Below are 20525 nucleotides of genomic sequence, written 5' to 3'. Positions count from 1 at the left end.
AGGCAGACGCTTTGGGGCGGGGGGGTGCCTTGCCCTCTTTAGCAACGGGCGGATAAAGAAAGGGACGCGTTTGTCTCTGCAATACGCTTACCGAGCAGTAATAACAAGCCCCTAGTAGTTTTGCTCTCTCCGTGAATGAATCCACAAGCCGGTTCCGTAACCTCCACCTGAGCTGTAGGAGTTTTGAATGGGGCCTGTGATTGGATATTTCGGCTCGTCCGACGCCTGCTCTGCCGTGACTTAGGTAAAAGTTAAGTGCGGAGAAGCGTGAGATGTCCCCTGCTGCTCGCTTCTGGTTTGTTTGCTTGTTTTTATCGGTGTTTTGGGTTAGGATAACAGAGCTCACGCGCTGCTAACAGGGTGCCCCGCTGCTGCTCTGTGCCCGATTTCCTGTTGCAAAATCTAGAGCAGATAAAAGAGCCTTGGTACAGCCCCTGGGTGAGCATCAGTGCTGGAGGCTGGCTTGGAAGAAAGGTAGAACGCGTTTCTCCTCAGATAACTGTTGGGGTATAACTCGTGTTGTTTGGCTCTGAGTTGCTGTAGGACAGTGAAGCTTGCTCCGAGGACCACTGGTGTTGGCCTGCACCATACACACTCATTCGGTGTTTGATGAGTTTTCTGAAGTTGCTCAAAGTAGAGAGCTCTTGCCATCACTGTCCCTAGTGTAATTGATGTAATCGAATGTTGGATAACTTTATTTTACTTTTCTTTTTCATCATTTGAACTGCCTTCTGTGGCTCAGGGTCTCTCCTGAGTTCTTTAGTGACCACAAGGAGCTTAGTCACTGTTTGAGAAGTGCTGTCTTTGCCTACTGTCCCTGAGGAAGCTGTGGGTTCGTAGTGTTTTTAAACCTCTTCTTCCCCCTCTAAACTCAGTTTTCACTTTATCCCCGTTTATTCTAATAAAAATCCTCTGCCACCAACAGTTTGGAGCAGGGCGTTAGCTGAAATGTAGTCAATTGATAAACTTTGATATTTGTATTGTCAGAAGAGCTGCAGGGTAGGCATGTAAATTACAGTGGAAGGAATTGCTTCTCTGAATACGGTATTCATCAGCACAAAGACTAAGCTAATGTTACATGACAAATGATTTGCTCTTAGTCCCCCAGAAAGAGGCTTTATGTGTCTTAGATAATGACTGTGGACATAAATCAAGCATAGTATTGTCCACATAATCATGTAATCTTCTGTTGTTCCCAGCTCATTTCAACATATAGCTGCACTTAGGGCAGACAGGCCAGCATTAGTGATTACACTGCCATAGCATGAACGTGTGGCTTTGGAAAGTAACTGAGTCTTAATTCCTTGGGTAGGTTGATACGGGATTTTTCTAAGTCCAGTGTTGAAATAACAGTCGCAAACACTTCTTTTTGTTGTATAAACTGTAAGAGTAACTAAATCTCACCCTGTGGGTGTGAATTCAGGGAGGAGTTATTTTGTGCATAGTGTGAATCAGTTATGGTGAAGTATATGCAAGGTGAGGGATCCTTTCTGGAAGAATAAACAGGTAGTCCTTCTCAAATGCATGAGAGTAGGCTGGATTGTTTGATTGGTACAAAAAGTTCTGCAGCTCTGCAGTCTGACACTACAGAAGAACTTTTGGCAGTGCTGCTGCTCCTGCGTCTGCATGTGGAAACAACAGAACAGTTTTTTTTTTATTATTTGACTACAGTGAAACCAAAACAGGGACTGATAGGACAAATTTATTGGGAAGAATTTACTTTCCTTGTCACAAGTAATTTGATCAGCACAAAGATCATTGAGATAGGCAATTCTCATAGTAAGTACTGTTTTTACTTGTGAATTGGGGTCATTTTGTGAAGCTTGCATTAACATTTCACCTAATACTTTGTGTACAGGTTAAAAAAAAGTAAAACACCAAATTGGGGAAATATTAATCTATGCATCAGTTATCTGGTTTTCTGATTTCTTTGTGATTTTGTTGCTTAATTTTTGCATTCTGGCTTGTGTGGTAAATTTATAACTTAGTTTCTGATGTATATGGCTGATATACCTACAAACAAACTTTCAATTTTTTAGGTGAAATGCAGTTTAGTGTAAATTGTAACCGAGTAGAGTATGATTGCAAAAGCAAATACCTAGAACTTCAGTGTAATAATTAGGAGATTGCTTATGTTAGATTGTGGTTGTCAGAGGATTAGTTGTCTTCTATATTTTTACTAGTAAAAGAGAACAGTGGCTGATGTAAAATGGTAGCCAATGGGATTTCATAACAGCAAAAATCATACAATCATAGAATGGCCTGGGTTGAAAAGGACCACAATGATCATCCACAACCTCCTTGGGCAACCTGTTCCAGTGTGTCAGCATCCTCTGTGTGAAAAGCTTCCTCCTAATATCTAACCTAAACCTCCCCTGTATCTTGTTCTATCACTATCCACCCTCATAAAATCTCCTGAGGAAGTAAAACCAAAGACAACTATTCACCTTTCAGTACCAAAGAACAGGCAATATTAAGTAATAGTTTGGTACAAACAGGTTGAGCTGTAGTATGAGCAAGTACCCTAAAACTTAACTGTGAAGGAAGGCACGAGGAACCAGCAAAAGAAAGATGGCTTGGCACAAGTGGGGAGCTGAGTGTGCTTAGATGTGCTCTTCTGGGTATGCCAGGTTTGGGTCCTGTCTCCCTGTCCCCAGTGCAACAGATGAGCAACATATATTTGTGCTGGGAATGCCAGTGAGAACAGGGATGTCCTCATCCTGCCTGACTGCTGTCATTTGAAACTCTCAAGTCTGCTCCATAAGAAAAGGGTTCATCATCGCCAAGGTAGATTGCTTCTGCCATGTATGCAAGCTTAGAGTTTGCTGGCACTACTGATAATCAGTCCACGCTCTTAGTGGGGATTACTGGATAAAGAAGACATTCCCAAAGATCATTCTTTTCTACTTTTTTTTTCTGTTCCCAGGATTAATAGAGCTGAATCTAATGTTGTGAGAGGCTTGACACACCTGCTCTGTGATGACAAAACAGCTATAGTTTCTCCTGGTGGAAAGCCTTGTTGTTCTGAGCACACTAGTAAAGGATGAACTTGCTCATAGCTGAACAGGTAGTTAAATTCCAAAAGATATTTTGTTGTCTATGGGAGAGATTTTTTTTTTTCCTACCAGCTAGCCAGCATGCAGATTACCTTGCCCCAGAAGCACTTCACTATTGTTTGGAGCTGAATTTGTGATGAACTACCTAGGTTTCCATGTATCACAACTGAGGGAATAGGAGAAGCTGACAGGACACAGACATGGCCTTGTATCTCCACTTAAGTTCCCAGTGAAGAGCTATCCCCGGCTAACTGACTGGATCTAAACCAAAATGTGAGGGAGGCGGGAGCTGCCCTCAGGTGTGGCTGTTTCCTTCTTCAAATAGGAACTGAAAAAAATCTTTCCTTTTGGAAATCCATGTTTGCCAAATTAGCCAGGTAAAAATAGTAGTTCAATAGCATCAGGTTTCTTCTGTGTTGCTTTCTATGATGGAGGGAAAAAAAAGTTCAGCATTTCTCAAAATTTGTTTTATTATTATTTTATTTAACAAGGGATGGTTGCATAATGTGGTTCCTGCCCTTCCCTCTCACTGATGCCTTACAGGGGAGGTGACTGGAACACCAGCCAAATATCAGCCTGATGATGAAAGACGAAAGGATTGTTCCACTTAAAATGACACTAATTTTTAGCATGCTGAGTCCTATGTGGAGGGGTCAGTTTACATTAGTAACTCCACAGATAAAAGCATTGTACTGTATTGTTTTAAGGCAGCTCTTGTTTCTTGAAGTTAAAGATAAGGAGATTCTTCTGTTTTGTGGTATTTAGCATCTGGCAGAGCAGGAAAGGAGAACAAATTCAGTCACAAGGTACAAATTTAATGGGAGTGCCTATTTTTACAAAGTACATCAATTGAATCCAGAGAACAAAGTCAGTGTTTAACAATGATTAAAATTATGATTTCACAAGTCCTAACATCTGGAACCATAAGGGAATTTTGTTCCGCTTTGGAGCTTCTCTGTGGGATGCTAGGCAGTCTTACAGCAATGAAAGATATGGCTGTTGCAAACGCAGCAGCCAGTTGTTGAAGGGCATTCCTATTTAGTGGAGTACTCAGCACTTGGTTAACAGTAGCAAACACAGTTAATAAGAATTAGTTTCTAAGTAAAACGTCCTTATGGTGAGGCTTGTAATGAGGTATCTCTTGGAAGGCATAACAGCAAATTCTGACATCCAGAATTAGCTGAAAGAAAGGAGTTTTATCACTGCTAGTGGGATTAATGTGCATCTTTGTGGCTGGATTTCATTGGATTTGTTTGTGCTTGGTTAGTCCAGTGCAACCATGAAGTATACTGGGTCAGCAGGCTGATATTCTTCATGACTAACTTGCCATATTTCACTTCTGTAAATTGAAAGCTTTGCTGTGCTAACGATAAATTTTCTTGCTGAATTTTGCCATCTGCTTATGGTTTAAAATAATTTATTTCCTTCATTTATTGAAGCTACAGCATGGATCTTGGTTTCTGCAAACCTTGTAGGAAAGACGTGAAGGTTTTTATTCTTTAAATACAGGATAGGAAATATTCAAATTTATGGAAGGAAGTAAAAGTTGAATATATTATAAATACAGCTTCTGGTAAAGTCTTACAGTTCAGTTCTGCCCCAGTCTTAACAGGCTCAGTTAATCATTGCATCACATTATACTAGTGATAGAGATGCAAGGTTTATTGTAACAATTCTTCATGCGTTCAACTCTCAGGTACGTCATGAGAAGGAATATAGATGACCATTTTATACTGAAATGCTTTAGGTGGGTTCTCTTCTGGTTCATTTCTCTATGGAGACTCTTACCCTATCTTGGCCTGTTCATCTTCTCATTTAACGGGGAAGGGGAGTTCATATAAAATATATATTATATGAGCATCTTGGCTCATTTGTTTGCTGGATTTGGTGACTTCACTGCTTGGTTGTAGAAGCAGCAATTAAAAACTTTAAAGTAATTATTATTAATTTTACATTATTAAAGATAATTATTATAAGAACACTTGGAATTACGTCCCATAAATTGTTTATGCTTTGAATTATTCCTGATAGAAACTGAGTCTGAAGTCAGAGGAAAAACATAAAGATGAACAAAAAATCTATGGAGTGGATAAGTGGGTACTATTTCTTTGAAGTACTTGAAAAGCACAGAGTGCAGAATATGTCTGTTACATCAAACAGATGTAGTGATGAGACAACAGGGAAATGTTCATGGACTAAATAAAAATGTGTACATAGTGTAAAACATGAGTATGATTGACCTTTAGTATCTGTTTAGAAGAGATATGTGTGAAACTGAAGTCAACTGAAGGTCCCCATGGTATTCTTCAGATGAATCTGACGGCTACGGCTGTTGCTGTGGTTGAGCTGTGCAAGCTGTGGTGCGGTTACACAGCAACAGAAGTTGAGGCTGTGGTTCTCAAGTTCAGTGAGCAACAGTCTGGTGGGAGCCCACAATATACTCTGAGGCCATTGTGTGTCTTTGATTGAAGGAAAAAAAAAAAAACCAACAACAAAACCCCGATTTCGTGTCCCACTGACCATCCACATGCTGCTGATGGTAAATGCGGACTGCAGTTTAGAAATATCAGTAATGATATAGGAGGGGGAATGACTGTTTACATGGGTGGATAGCGGTAGGACAGTGGGGGAATGGTTTTAAACTGAGATGAGCGGTTTAGCTTAGATATTACGAGGAAGTTTTTCACAGAGAAAAACACAGTGACACAGTGGAACAGGTTGCCCAGAGAGGTCATGGATGCCCAATCCCTGGAGGCATTCAAGGCCAGGCTGGATGTGGCTCTGGGCAGCCTGGTCTGGTGGTTGGCGACCCTGCACATAGCAGGGGGTGGAAACTAGATGATCTTTGAGGTCCTTTTCAACACAGGCCACTCTGCGATTCTATGATGAACAGTGGTAATTATCTGCTAGATAGTCTGAACTTGAGAGGTTCTGCATTGTCTTTTGTCCTTATACTCCTGTAGAACGTGTACTTTAATGTAAGTTCTTAAGGGCAAATGGTGGCATTTTAGTTAGAAATAGTTTATCTCAAACAAATAAAAGGGTAACTTGATTGAGGGGAGAGAGAAGGATATGGAAACACAACATCAGCCAGTTTGGATTAGAAGATGAAGAGAAATTAGTGAAGAAGATTCCTTCCTTCTTCTTTTAAGCCTTCTCTTTCTTTCTTTTCTTTTTTTCATGAGCCAATTATAAAGTTGGAGAGAGAAGAAAAAAGAAGTGTAATGCTTTAGATGTTCAGGCTTTGCTGGCAAGCCTTCACAGGTGCTGGAAATTCTCTTTTTGCTTCTTTCCAGTGTTGTAGCATGCACTATTTCTTGACAAGCTCTTTCTCAGTAGTTAGCAGTCCATCCCTTTCCACAGGAAGGAACACAGTGAAGTCACTGTGAGTCCCAGGTACTCAAAAGTTTGAAGCCGTGTAAGTAAGCTAGTGTTACAGAAGAATGAAGCTGTGGGATTAAAATTTGGCTTTCAGCTGTGTTGGCATGGAGGTAATGTGAAAAGAAAGGAGCTGTCCAGGTGAGGATTTTAATGTGTTTCCCGGCTAATCAGTATGAGCATGTAAATCTGTGTTTCCAGAGGGCTGATTAGTACACCTGGGATGTAATTTACATGCAAGTGAGCTTACATCAAAGATGCCTGCAGTGATAATTCCTCTTTATCTTCCAAGACTCTACTGCTCTGGGCTGTGTCACGATGAGGAGTGGAAATGAGTACTGTACTGATATATTCAATCCCCCTGACGGTGCTGCAAGTCTCAGACTGGACATCCAGGTTGACTGAATGTCGTACTGCTCTACTTGCAATTCCCTCAATCAATATCAGCAGTGCAGATAATACTGTAGGATGACTTGATGAAACTTTGCACTTAATTTTTCAGAAGGTATCTGGGTACAGCCTGCACATTCTGTGCTAGCGCAGAGCTGCTTGCTCCAAGTCTATGCTGAAAGCATCATCTGTTGTTCACTCATGACTCCACAGAGTTTTAGGCTCCACTTGGGTACCATTGAGCCTTATTTAATAACATGGGGCACCATATTAATGTTAATTCTTTACTTTTGCTCGCTGACATCTATGATTATATGTCAACAAGGGGGGAAATAGGGGAGAAAAACAACAAATTAATTTCTGTGTTTGGGAAAAACAGATGATACAGACCAGAGATGAGAGAATATACCATGTCTTGACATATCATGACCTACACCATGGACTTCAACTGCTGCTGGCAGCTCATTCTGCCAGCAGTAAGGCTGCTTTCCTGAATACCTTTTCATAGTGGTTCCTTGGAGCCTGGCAAAGTAACTGTTGCCTTGACTTTCACTCTCTGTTAGGAAGCAAGACTCTGAACATGGTGAAGATATAGTGAAGAAATATACTTGCACGTTATCTGTTTAAATAAGAAGAATAAGAGACTGCTTTGTGAAGTATTTTGTAAAATATTTGCAATTAAAACAGCTTTAAGAAAAAAATAACAACTAAGTAGATGCACATCCATTTTAATGCATATTGTAGATGATTGTATTTGAAAGCATTGGAAGAATAAAGTCAAAAAACAAAAAAGTAATCATAAGGTGATTGGAGTGGAAATGGTTATATTCTGATAAAGATAAGTAATTTTAGCTAACCTCCTCCCGCCCTTTTTATCAGACCAAAATGGAGAAAGATAGTTTAATGTTTTACCATCCCATCTCAGTCTCAGATTTTGACCCCCCCAAATGTGGGCTGAGCTTGTGTGGAGGAGTCAAGGCTGCAAGAGAAGAACTTGTACAACAGTTTCCATTAGACTATTATCTCTTTTTTAAAAATAACTGAAACCTGTTAGTGTTCTCTATTTATTTTTAATGTAGAAGCACATTTTTGAGGGTAGTTTTACTTGACAGTGTCCTTTATATTTCCATTTGACTGTAATTTCCTCAGTCTGAGAAACACAACTAAATGTCTTTTCTTGGTCGTTTTGCCAAAATGCTTTAAAGTAGTTGTGTCATCTTGAATGATCAGTGACTCCATATGTACCAAGAGTGTAAACTTACCTAAGGCTATATGAGAGCAGCAATGAATGTGCACTGTGTGCAGCTGAAGATTGTAGTTGCTTGATGAGATTTTCTTCTGTCCTTTTGGAATGTAAGTGCTTCCTTTCCCTCTCTTGGCTGCCAAGGCAAGGCTGCATTTTACTGCAAAGACAGTGAGGTCCACCCATCCCCCTTTTCGTTGAATTGTCAAGTAAATTTTCTCCAGATATTGCAAATAAACCACAGTAAGACCAGTGCAGAGTAAATCTCACATTTGTCTTAGCTGGAATGCCCGACTTCTGTCTGGAACATCTGAATATGTGCTTAGGGTGCAGCTTCCTTCTATTCAAGGGTGGTGATCATCTAGTCAACAAAGCACTGGATTTACAAGATTAAGTCACTTACAGGCGTAGACTACTGTCGTATATGGACATCCAGGGAGCAAAATAGGGGGTATTTTGCTTGTGGTGTGGCAAGTGCTGCACCTGCTCATGCTTTTTCCTCTTTTCTTTGCCTAGATCAGGAACGTAGCTTGTGCTTGACAAAGAGTGCAGGACTTCTAACAGAATTAAAAATTGGCTATCTTTGCTTCTCACAAGGACTGCACTAAATGCATGCTAATGACTTTCCAGATTAGTGGTGTCTAAATCAATGTTTGCTAGTCACAAATGCATCAATTAACACAAATTTCTTTGCAACTCTTGGCTTTCTGTGATATCTTAATGCTGCTTCTAAGCAGCAGCCCTCTCATATTGATGTCAGGCAAAAACCATTTCCCATATTGGATATGGTGGTGCAATTCTCATCTATTTCAAGAGAGAAGACTGACAAAGGATAATCCAGCCTCTGTTCTAGGTATTGGGGGTGTTTTTTGAAGTGCCAGGCAGAGAAAGAATACAGGAATGTACCAAGGTCTCTTTGTAAGTCCTTTTTTCAACACTGAAAGAGCCTGTGCTCTTTGAGGTTCTGGCCACGTTTGACCCTGCATGCTTCACAGGCATCATTCAGTTGGTTCAGCAGCTGTTTATGAAGCACCAAAATTTAGAAGGCTTTCATCTTTTCTGAGTGAAATACATTCTTTTTGTTCAGCTGGCATTCCTAAATTTGTGAAGCAGCACCAGTTCCCTAATATTAACTATTTTTATGTTCAGTTGTGTCATTTAAATGTAACAGAGTTCAGATTAGTTAATACCACTGAATAGGTGTTGGTTTTTTGGTTTCTCTCTCTTTTTTTTTTCTTCTCAAAACAGCTGCTCTGAATTCCAGAAAGGTTAATTTGCTGAAATTCTGATTGTTTCTAGGGGGTTTTATTATGCAAAATTAAGTTTGTGATTTAAGCATTTGATCCTATACTATTTGTATCCTCTTAAAATGACTCTTTTTAGAAATTTAAGATGCTGTTATTTTTCTTTTAGTGTTCTAAGTTTCAGATACTTGCTTTGTGCCTCTTTTTTGGCAAGAGACTAGGCCGAAATTTGTGATGATACATATCCTTGGAATGGAGCGGTTTGCTCAAAGAGAGTCTATATTTGTATGCTAAACTTCCTTAAGGAAAAAATACTCAACTGGTAAGCTGTTCCTGGCTCTGGAAAGCAGACATGCAGATAGCATGTGAGACTGTTGACTGGCCTTCCTTTTGCTTAGCTGTGGCATGTTGAAAGTCAGCAGGTCTTGTTTTTTTCTACTGAGAAAGTGTGGGATTACGTGTATGAGGGCTGCTCTGAAAATAATGCCTCCTATTTTATGACGTTGACCTGTGATAGCAGAGGTGGCTGTTGGTGGTATGGCAGTAGAGGCTGCACCTCCCTGCCAATATCTCACTGCATTTTGTTGCTGTGTGACAGCAGAGGGGCAGTCTGACAAAATGGCGTCTGTCGTGGAAGAGCGTATGAAACAAAAGTGAGCCATTGAACTCCTCCATGCAGAAAAAAATGGCACCCACTGACACTTGTTAGTGCTTGCTGAACACTTACGGGGACCAAACAGTGGATGTGCGCCCAGTGAGGCGGTGTGTGCTGCATTTCACTCAGTGATGTGAAAAACAAGCCATGTTCTGTATGGCCATGCACAGCTGTCACACCATAAAATTAGGACATCTCAATCAGCTCATCCATGTAAATCGGCTAATGGTGATAACTATGATGAAAAACAGCGTTTTGTGCCTCAGAATCTAGTCTATCAGACAGTGTTGTAGTGCTCTTTGTATCTGTTGTTGTTTCTGGGAAAATAAATAGGAGGCATTACTTTTAGAGCGAACTATGTATTTTTTTTTACATAATCTCAACTAAGCTATGTATTTCTATAAAAGGCACTGGGATACTTCCACAAAAGATGCTTGGTAAAAACAACCCATGTTTTGAAGAAACATGCTATTTTGAGGGAGGATAATTCATTTTTTCCCACCTTATTCAGTCCTTGGCCTTTCAAATGGTATCAACAAAGGAAGTGACTATTGCAGATGCTTTTGTGGTTCCTAATTTATTGAGGGCTGGATGGAGATCCATTTACTCATTTCACGTAAGCCACCAAAGAGCTGCTTCCAGTTAGTGCTTGGACCAGGCTATTGAGCTGAAAGACGCCATCTCCAACTGCCAGCCACGTTTCACAAGAAACATAACAAACGCACATTACAAATATTTCAACAAATTCAGCCTTTGTTCTTTTGGTACTTACTTGGCAAAGGATGTCTCCAAAGAGATATTTTTAGCGAACGCTATAAAGAGAGCATCAAATCTTTCTTTCTTTCTTTGTGGAAGATATTTTTGCTGTCTGTGAGATGCCCAGAGTTAAAGGATGTAGAAATGACAAGATGCTCAAACCTCGCTCGTATTCTGATTCTCTGAAGGTTTTTGGGATCTGGATGTATCGATGTTAGAGACAGTTTCCCAGTTCTCCTCTGCTGGGCAAGGATGCCACCAAATTTGTTGACTTTATTTGGCGCTTAAAACATATTTAACTGAAAGTGAAATCCATGCCATAGGACTGCTGTTTGGTTTCGAGAAGTGCTTCTTAAAGAAGCATGCTATTGACTTGGCCAACAGTTATGGATTTTTGAGAAGATCAGGAGAAGCAAATTGCTAAATCTGAAGATGAATTCCAGGTACGCTCATCGTGCTGAGGGCTGGAATTGTATCAGCTGCCAGACAGGATTCATCTGTCCTTATTTGAATGTTTAGAAGCTGCATATCCAAGGCAGTTAGTCATCAGAACCTTCTTCTGTAGTCAACAGGGGTGAGAAAGCCCTTTCAGAAGGGGCTTCCTCTGAGCTGCCTTAGGAGGAGATGTTTGCTTCTACCTCACAAGGGTGACTTCATAGCACTGTACCACTGCAGCAGAAGAAAGGCTGGCTTGTTTTTCAGAAGAAGATGGCAGCAAGCAAGGCCCCTGTGACCCTGCAGTTGTGCAGGCCCGGTTGCCTGTAGCTGCTCCTGACTGCTGTGTCAGTATGAGTGGTTCATATGAAATTTCAGTAATAAAATCTACTGGCCTCAGCTTGGTAAAATGCGGATACATGCAAAAACTTGTGAATTCACAGGCTTCCATTTTTGCCAGCAGTGTAGTTGGAGTGTGTGTGTGTGTGTGTGTGTGTGTGTGTGTATAATTTTTTTTTCCAGAAAAGCATGAGAATATACTTCCTCAATCAGAGGTGCAGAAGTGCCAGGGCGCAGTGTAAGCATAAGCAGGCAGGCCTCTGAAGAGCCCAGGGCTCAGGTCATCTGAGCTTTGTTCTTGGCTTTTTTTTTTTCCCCCCATTTCCTTGTGTAGTTCTAGTTTTTCCCGTAGTTCATTATGCCATTTAGTGTTTGTTTAAAAACAGTTCCATAAAACATTTTTCTTAAGTGCACAAATAGTCTTTTACAAGCACATACCTGTGTGAAGGCTTGCCAGAGAAACCTCTCGCCTTTCCCCAGTGCTGACCTGATCTGACTGTAACACTAAACGGAAGACAAGAGTCAGGACTGATGCAATGATTTCATTTCTCAGCTCATCCTTTAGGTTATATAAGGTGCACTTTGTACTTTAGATTCTGCTGTGGACTTGGTTGTGATATTTTTTTCTTTTTGTTTTGTTCTTTAAGTCTAAAGATTATCTTGTAGTGATGTTTGCTTCTTCGCTCAGAGCACTGAAAAATTTGTGGTATTTGTAGATGATCTTAGTGGTCTTTCCAACCTTAATGATCCTGGAAAATTGATGATTGTGTAGGTGTGAAAAGCAGAAGGAATTGTAGGCAGTAATACTTGTGCATACATCAGACAAGAGAATAATTGAGATGAGTGTTGAGGAATACTGAAGTTAGCTGTATTTTTTTTACTCTGATTTTTGTCTCCTCATTTTTAAAATCAGATTGATATTGCCCTGATATTTTGTAAGCTACATGTGAGGAGTGCTTTGTAAGCCTAAAGCTTATCTTGGATATATTAGCACTATTATTAATACCACTATAAATGGTTGGAGTAGGAAGGAATCTGTTCCTCAGTCTGCTGTAGGCACTATTACAAGGCAGGATTCTCTGGATAAGTTTGTCCTTGCTCTTACATCTCAAAGTCCTCCCAGGATTAAGCCTGGTTTCAATTACTTTCCTTCATAATCAGTGGTGATGCTTCTGATGACTTGCTTTACAAGATGACGTGCTTTTATTTCTTAGTTTTGCAAAGTACCTCAGGAGTTTGGTAGAAAATTATATGAAGGAGTGAAACATAATTTGCTTGAAAGCTGGGAGGCAGCTACATCACGCTGGGAACAGAATAAAGCTTGCAGCTCTAATTCATTGGAAGATTCATTCTGGTATTATTAGAAGGAGAAATTTCTTGAGGGAAAGGAAAGCAGCTTCAGGGTTGATAATAACCCCGAGAGATCTTTGCAGCTTCAGGCAAGCATGGAAGGACCCCTTCCCTTCTGGAGACTGCCAGCCCTGCACTTGCCTTGTGCAATCAGGATTTGCTGAAATTTCTATAGTTTACTTTATTATCTATTTATTTCATAAGATTTTACTCAAGGAAATTAAAAAACAACAACAGAGTAGCCTCCAGATCCTATTTCCATCCCAGTGTTATCATCTTAGACCTGGGGACAGTAATGAAATTTTTATTATTTATATATGCCCTAGGTAAGCTCAGTATCAACTGAGGAATGATCTTTGGAATAGAAAGTGCTAGGTTTTGCACAGACCTTTTCAGAGTGCCAGGGGTAATTCTAAAGAAAGGAATTTTATTTGATTTTATATTTTTTTACATAGCTGCAGGTGAAATGTGTCTTAAGACTCAATTGAAGCATTAATTAATCATCTGAGGAATCACAAATTTAAGTGATTTTGGTTTTGTACCAATGCTACATTACTACACTCTTTTTTTTAATGCCTTTTATATTTTCAGATGAAGTGAAGAGAATATAGCAAAGCATCTACTTCCTAGTTATTCATGAAATCAAGAGGCCCTCTGCCTTCCCCTGTGTGAAATCAACGTGACAAACCACATCCCTTATATTATGTTTTCCTGGTGCTTTACCAGGAAACTGGTAGGACTTCCCAAATATTGTGCGTTTGTCTTTCTTTAAAAGACAGTTGCAAATAACATCAATCATGTGAACAGCAGAGTGTGTAAACATGGACTGGGGACTCATTCAAATGAACACTTTCTGTTGAATTCACAACTACAACATTAAGTCAAGGGTGAGTGTAGCCCAGCTTGGAAATGCAGTCATGAAATTTGGAACTTATGGTGTGCTAGTATTGTCCTCTCTCAATTTCCTTTTCCCATGTATTTTCTGAAATCAGAATGAGACTTGTGCCTTGTCCTTGGAGCACTGAAGAACATCTGCCTTGCTTATTTTGCCATACGCCCTCCCAACCATGTTACACAGATCACTGCCCCTTCTACAGGCTGCAGAAGTTAGCTCTTTCTCCTGTCTGACGAGGTGGACAGCTCAGAGAAGTGTAATGATAAGGAAGGGGCATCAAACGTTTGAGGCCAGCTGAAATGAGTCCTTTAATAAATAGGTTTTCAATATTCCTTCAGCTTCTTTCCTTCCAAGAGCCCTGGTTCTTTGTGTGTATGAACTCATTAAACCTCCTGATGTGATCTGCAAGGTATCTGAGTAGTATATCTGCTCTCTTGTAGGATAACTGAGATACACTGTAGGTAGACTTCTTGCTTTTATTTTACTGCAGGATTTGTTTTTACTTTTGAGAAACGAAACAGAATCTAGATCATTTGTTATTTAATGCAGTTTCCTGTGCTATAACCATACAACCATTCTTCCTCCATACATATATAATCTACAAATGGAAGCAGAACTCTCAAATACTTAAACACTTGCATTACTGCTTACTGCCAGGATTTTAAGGTGTTTTTATTTTGTGGAAAGATTTGACCAGCTTAAGTCATTGCTGGGGCTGTGTTAGGAATGCCACAGCTGGTAACTCTGGTTGTAGAGCTGCTGAGTACAGCAGGATGAGTGAGAAATTAGAGAGGATCTCAAGGTGGGTATTCCCTTGTTTTACTGTGAATCAGGCATTGGGCCTTGCTCTTTGTGTTCTTTGGGTGGTCAGAAAATCATTCAAATTAAAACACAATGCATGTCTCTGTCTACTGCATGGCATAGACCTGTGATCCATGTTAATACTGCTATATAAACTTGCCTGTCCACACAGGCGTTTGACACGCTACCAGAACCAAGTGGCACCCAGGAGGAGCACCCGGTATGGCTTTTGGTGCAAGCTAAAGCAGCACATACTGCAAATCTTTCCTGATCTTTGTGAAAATAGGTAGGGTTATTTGTTAAGAGTGCAGCCTCTGAGACATCACCTAGGGAATAGGTGTTCAGTTGTTCATCATGATATGCCTCACCATAACCATTTTTGTCATACTCAAATGATTGTGTTATTTACTGATGCAGCTTGAATTAAAGGGGATATGAGAGTTTTTCAGTGCAGAGCTGACCCCTCCATCAGCCCTCTTCACAATGGAGCCAGCAAAAGCTAGCATGAGAAGAATGTGTCTCATTGGTGAGAGTTAATATTTGTTTACCAGTTGTCAGAGTTAGGGTATGACATAGAACTCACAGCTCATCTGATGTGCCTGGCCATTGGGGAAAAAGAATAATCCTGCCCTCCCATCAAAGCAAGTGTACCCAAGCCTTGCTTGAATGGGTTCCAAATCTTGTTGCCTGCCAAAGAGGCAGGGCCATTCCTCCTTGATCCGTGTGCTCCATCACTCCCCTTTTACTAAATTTTTCTGTTATATATTTGGAATTTTGTGGATTTGCAGCTCCCTGGTTTTAGGAAGGGGCGGTCTCCTTTTTCCAGAACATGGAGATGACTAGTACCTTAGCTTTGTCAGACAGCTGCATTTGTCTGACTCACCTTTTGGCTGCGTCACTGCAGACTGCTGCAGTGTCAGGAAAATAGTAGGAGTGCATGGCCAGGAGGGGAAGCATCAATAAAGAAGTAGAGAGAGAGACAAGGCAGGGCCCTCTTTCCTTTTCTCTCCAAGAAGCAATTCAGATACCTGCATTGACACTTCTGGAAACGGAACTTGGCAGTGATTTCTGTCCTTTCTGTGCAAGTGCCTCGTGCCCAGAACTTATTCCGCTAAGAAATATTCATGTTAAATATTTCAAAAGTAGAAATGATCTCATTCTTCCCACAGCTTATTTGGGTTTTCTGTCTTGGTTACTATTTATGGGAAATAGTTGGTTGTATCCAACTTGTCAAGCAATTGACATCACTGCCTGAAAGATGTCTGTATTTGTCTCTCCATTCATCTCCATTTTTACATTGGTTGGTACTGAATTGGTATTTGCATTTAGGCTTCCTGCAGGTAAGTCCACTTGTCCTCACCTCTGCTTGTAGGATGAAGTCATTATGACAGTTATTTGCCTTATAGGGCAATAGAGACTTGAATGTTGAAAAGCAACACTGAGAGCTGTTCTGCAGGAACTCAGGTGTTGGTTTTTTTCTGCCTTCCTGTAAAGCCTGCACCTTTGCATCTTAAGCAAGCTATGTTGCATGAAGTGTTCCTTACTGGTAAGTCTTGCTCCTTTTCTCAACTGTTGAGAGCATTCTTAGCTCTCAGCACATGTTGCAAGACCTTTCTGAAGGTGTTATTGATAGGAAAGGCTTGCTCCTAGAAAGTTTGTTGTTTTCCTCTCTTATTCTTGTCATAATCAATTTAATCTTGAAAACATGAAATTGTGTTCTCTAAGCTTTTAAGTTTTTAAATCTCTCAATTTGTCTATTTTAACTTTATCATAGATACGCCAAAGCCTCCGTATCTTTTATAATCTTAGGCAAATAAGCCTATTTTTGACCCTTTTCCTTTTTACTTTTTCTTGCAGCTGGATATGGCCAGAGCTTGTCCTCACAGCCTGCTTTTACTTCTCTTATCCTTTAACTAAGAAACAGGATAATTGAATCAAATCTCTGAGATTAAATTAATGGAAAATACCACCCATTTTGAATGAGCTTTTCCAGTCCATGACAGTAGAATGACCTTTCACAGAACCTAATGCTTATCACAAACCTCATAGTCTTTCACCTAGCTACAAATCCTCTTTTCATTTTTTTTTTTTTTTCTTTATTCCTATCCCTTATCTTCCTGGAAGGGTGTATTTGTGTGTGTAGGAGATAGGAGGGGTTATGTATCTGTACACATCTGTAACAAAGCACTCCTGGATACACCTCAGCCCTAGAGGAGATGAGCAGCTGCGGCATTAAGCAATGGGCTGCGGGAAGGAGGCAAGAAGGATGGAGGTAAGGAGGCAGTTGGGAAGTCTGAACTGAAGTACCTGTTCAGTGCCACGTGTGATGAGTGGACTCCAATGGAGTAGCAAATAGAGAGGCCTTTCAGGTAGCAGTCTAGGTTGCTTAATGAGTTGGACACAGGAAGACTGTTCACATCTTCTTCTATATTCTGGGCCTCATCGTGATCATCTGCTTTATGTGCCAACAGCTTTCTCCTTCTCCAAAAACCACAGTTAGAGAAATTAACTGTTGTAGTGGGATTCAAATGGGCAAACATCTGCTCTCCAGCATTGCATGTACTAACAAGATTCATTACCTGCTTTTGTGGCTTTGAAGGCCAGAGGGATCTGTTGTGCTCATTAACCCTGGCTGCAGGCATTGTGCAGGCCATCACCGGTCATTGATGTTCTGCATCTCATTTAGCAGCCAGCTCCTTTGCTGGCTTAGGCTGATCACGTCTAATTACTATATTTAATTTGATTGATGTGATTCAAAAAGAGCCTTGCAAAAGTCAGGGTTTTGAACATACACCAAACGAAAAAAATAAACTCAGTGCTCTTTATCTTGCCTATATCTTGTCAGTATAAAAATCCCTCCAAGTTCTCAAAGGTGAAGTCCCTCTGCTTCTCTCTCCCAAGGCTCCTTAGAAAATGGAAAGTCTTTTCCCTGAAATTAAAGTTGGTTTTCTTGTATCAAAGCTAAAAATGTATTATAATTTCAAGAAAACTTTATGCAGTTGTCTCATTAGAAACTCCTCCTCTTCTTTGCTATGAAAGAACCAGACTTAGAGATGTTGTTTGTGATTAGATCATACTTTTGTTATTTGGAAAAAACAGAACTAACAAAGGAGGAAACAAAGTTTTTGTTCAGTGACCTCTGAAATGTTGATCTTGCTCTGTCCACAGTTATTTAATGATCTGAAACATTGCAGCAAAATGTTGCGCTTCAGCTTCTATGTGCCAGTTGATTTAGCAGGTCTTAAAACAGTGTTTTCTTGAATCCACCTGGGTAGAAGTGCCAACTAAAAGCTGAGAAAATGCTTAGGTGCATGTGAATGCGTTTACTTCAGGAGGTAGAAGCATCTAAAACCAGGAAGCTCCTTTAAGAGGACAATGATTTGGATGGCCGTGAAACTTAGGGAAGGTCAAAAGAAAGGAAAGATGGAAGTAAGCTAAAGCAAACTTTGAAATGTAATTTCATTGCACAGCATTGTTAGAGCATTGTTAGCTTTTCAGCAAGCTACTCTTTCCTCTTTTTGCCAGTAAAGTGAAATACATCACTTTAAGTAGACCCCTGGGCTGTGTGGGGCTGCCAGTTGAGTTTGCCCATCACATGTTATGCTTTGAGCCCTCCAGGTGTGATGAAACTGGCCTCCATTTGGAGCACTGTCTGGAAGACATCACAGCATGTGGGTAGAATCTCAGAATGATTTGGGTTGGAAGGGGCCTTTAAATCCTAGTCAATTCCAACTCCGTGCTGTGGTTGGGATGCAGAGCCCCATCCAACCTGACCTTGAGCCATGGATGGGGCATCCACAGCTTCTCTGGGCAGCCTGTGCCAGGGCTCTGAGTATACAACTTCCTCCTAATAACTGATCTGAATTTCTCCTCTTTTAGTTTATAACCATTCCCCCTTGTCGTATCACTGTCAGACTGTGTAAAAAGTCATTCTCCATCTTGTTTATGAACTCCTGTCTGCTCTCTCTGTTCTCAGTACCAGCACTGCCCTCCAGACTTCTTGACTGAGCTAGCATACAGCTTCCTTATTTTCCCCCCTCTCTCTACATGAGATTAATGGGATCTGTGTGTTTGTCTATCTTATGGCCACCCACATAATAATTTTAATGGGTTTTGAAACCCAAGTGATTGCGTTGTCTGAAAAAGCCTTTCTGCAAATAAAATGGAATGGATTATTTGAAAGAGCTGAGCTCATGATTTTATTTTATTTTATTTTATTTTATTTTTATTTCCCTGTAAGTTGTTCAGTGCTAAGTGAATGTTCTAAGCGCAGGATGTCTCCAAATTGTGCTGCTAACTGCAGGACAATTTGGAGCAATTGATAAAGTAAACGTGTCCTTAAAAGTTGAGTAACGTGCAGCTGAAATGGAAGTGATTTGTTATCAGCGATCTTAAACTTTAATAGCAGTTCTCCTACTGTTAGTGAAAGTAGAAGTTAGAAGTGGCTGTTTTAAGTGTGCATATATATTTATGTTTATGCATAGCTTATGTAGACAGTCAGCTACAGGTGTCGTATATGTACCTATCTATTCACATCCATGCACAGTTTTACCCGCCCTGTATTGTTTCCTGTCAGGGAAAGGCATTTCCACTTGCTGGCTGCGCTGCTTGCTGGAAGCAGAGTGGGGCTGAATCTCGGCCTGGTGCTCTGGGAGCCTGCTGCTGCCCTCCTTGAATGGCAGGAAATCCTGGAGTGCAGAACAACTCCAATATTCAGTTTTTATTCCTTATTAGGAAATATTTCCTTATTATTACTGCGGGTGTGTTGTGACGATTTACAATTAATTTCTGTGAGCCAAATAGAAGAGACGAGGCCCAGTTGCTGAACTCTTGCTCCCTTTGTTCTCTTTGTGACCAACGCAAGCAGAGCTGGCCTCCCTAGAACACCTTAAAGGAAGAGATTTTTGCCCAGTGTAGTTGCTCTATGTCGCTTCCCGTGCTGGCACAAGGTATTGAGTGGCAGTGAAACGAGCAGATGACTGGGTGGAAAGCAGGACAGCTTCTTTCAGAACCAGCATCAGCTCGTGCCAGCTTGGAGTATACATACAACTATGGCTTTTGCTGATGTTGATTTGAAGGTCTTTTTGCCTCCCCAAAGCCCCTCCTTTACACTTTGGGGCCATCCCAGACCTTCCCCTGGACTTTCTCAGTGCCATCGCTCTCAAAGGGCAGTGCCTGCTGCAAGACGGCCCAGTGCTGTGCATCAGTGTGAACATCTCCTCACAGCTTTCTCACGGCCATGAGGTCAGGCCTGGGCAGCCTTTTCTCCTTTCGGTGTGGGAGCTGGAGCCAGGCCAGGCTCCTGCTTTTAGCTCTGTCCATAACGGGTGGCCCGTATGGGCCTTCCAGGGGAAAGCAAGAATGACTTAAAATGGCTAAAACATTCCAACATCTCTTGCTTTTAAATAGCAGAGCCTGTGTCAACAGGGCTAATTTTACTCTGTTTCTTGGTGCTGCTTTAAATAGAACAACTGTAGTTCATTCTCTAACTTTAAAGGAGCAAAACTTATGAGAACATAACTCACGTTGGGGAATGAATAACAAATGAAAGGCAACAAAGTATGTAAGTGAGATAAATGAGACACTAGCATGTTAGTGACAGCTTGTTGCAGCTTTGAATTTTATTTCCCTTCTCATAGGGAGACTAAAAGCGGGTATCAGAAAGATCTGGTTTGGGCAATAACGCAGAAGAAGAAAAATCTAGGTGTGAAGGATCTGTTTTGTTGTGTTTGGTAGGGAATGTTTCTTCCTTCAGGTAGTATATTAAATAAAATAGTAATTTGTGAATGGTGATACTACTGAAAACATGAATTATTTAGAAACGTAGTATTTATTTTTCTTTCTGAAACATATCACAGAGCAGTGTGTGACAAACACTCTGGTCTGATGACTGTGAGCTTCAGCAATGGCAGTAGTGGAGCTAGCATCATCTGGGTACCAGAATGGGAACATGACATTAAAACATACCAAGTTAAAGTTCATT

At 40.7% G+C, this 20525-nt stretch overlaps 1 protein-coding gene across 1 annotated transcript in view; it reads left to right on the top strand.

The window, feature by feature from the left end:
- The first annotated feature begins 88 nt into the window (after positions 1-88).
- The window catches only part of STK38L (serine/threonine kinase 38 like), a 41671-nt gene continuing 21234 nt past the window's right edge, over positions 89-20525 (top strand). The window contains exon 1 of the mRNA XM_003202512.4: positions 89-244. The gene's annotated coding sequence lies outside the window, so the exon portion shown is untranslated. The remainder of the gene's footprint in view (positions 245-20525) is intronic.

The sequence above is a fragment of the Meleagris gallopavo genome, chromosome 1 (genome assembly GCF_000146605.3).
Source record: "Meleagris gallopavo isolate NT-WF06-2002-E0010 breed Aviagen turkey brand Nicholas breeding stock chromosome 1, Turkey_5.1, whole genome shotgun sequence".
In the NCBI taxonomy this organism is placed as follows: Eukaryota; Metazoa; Chordata; class Aves; order Galliformes; family Phasianidae; genus Meleagris; species Meleagris gallopavo.
Note: the sequence above shows the minus strand (reverse complement) of the source record. Positions and strands in the feature narration are given on the sequence as shown.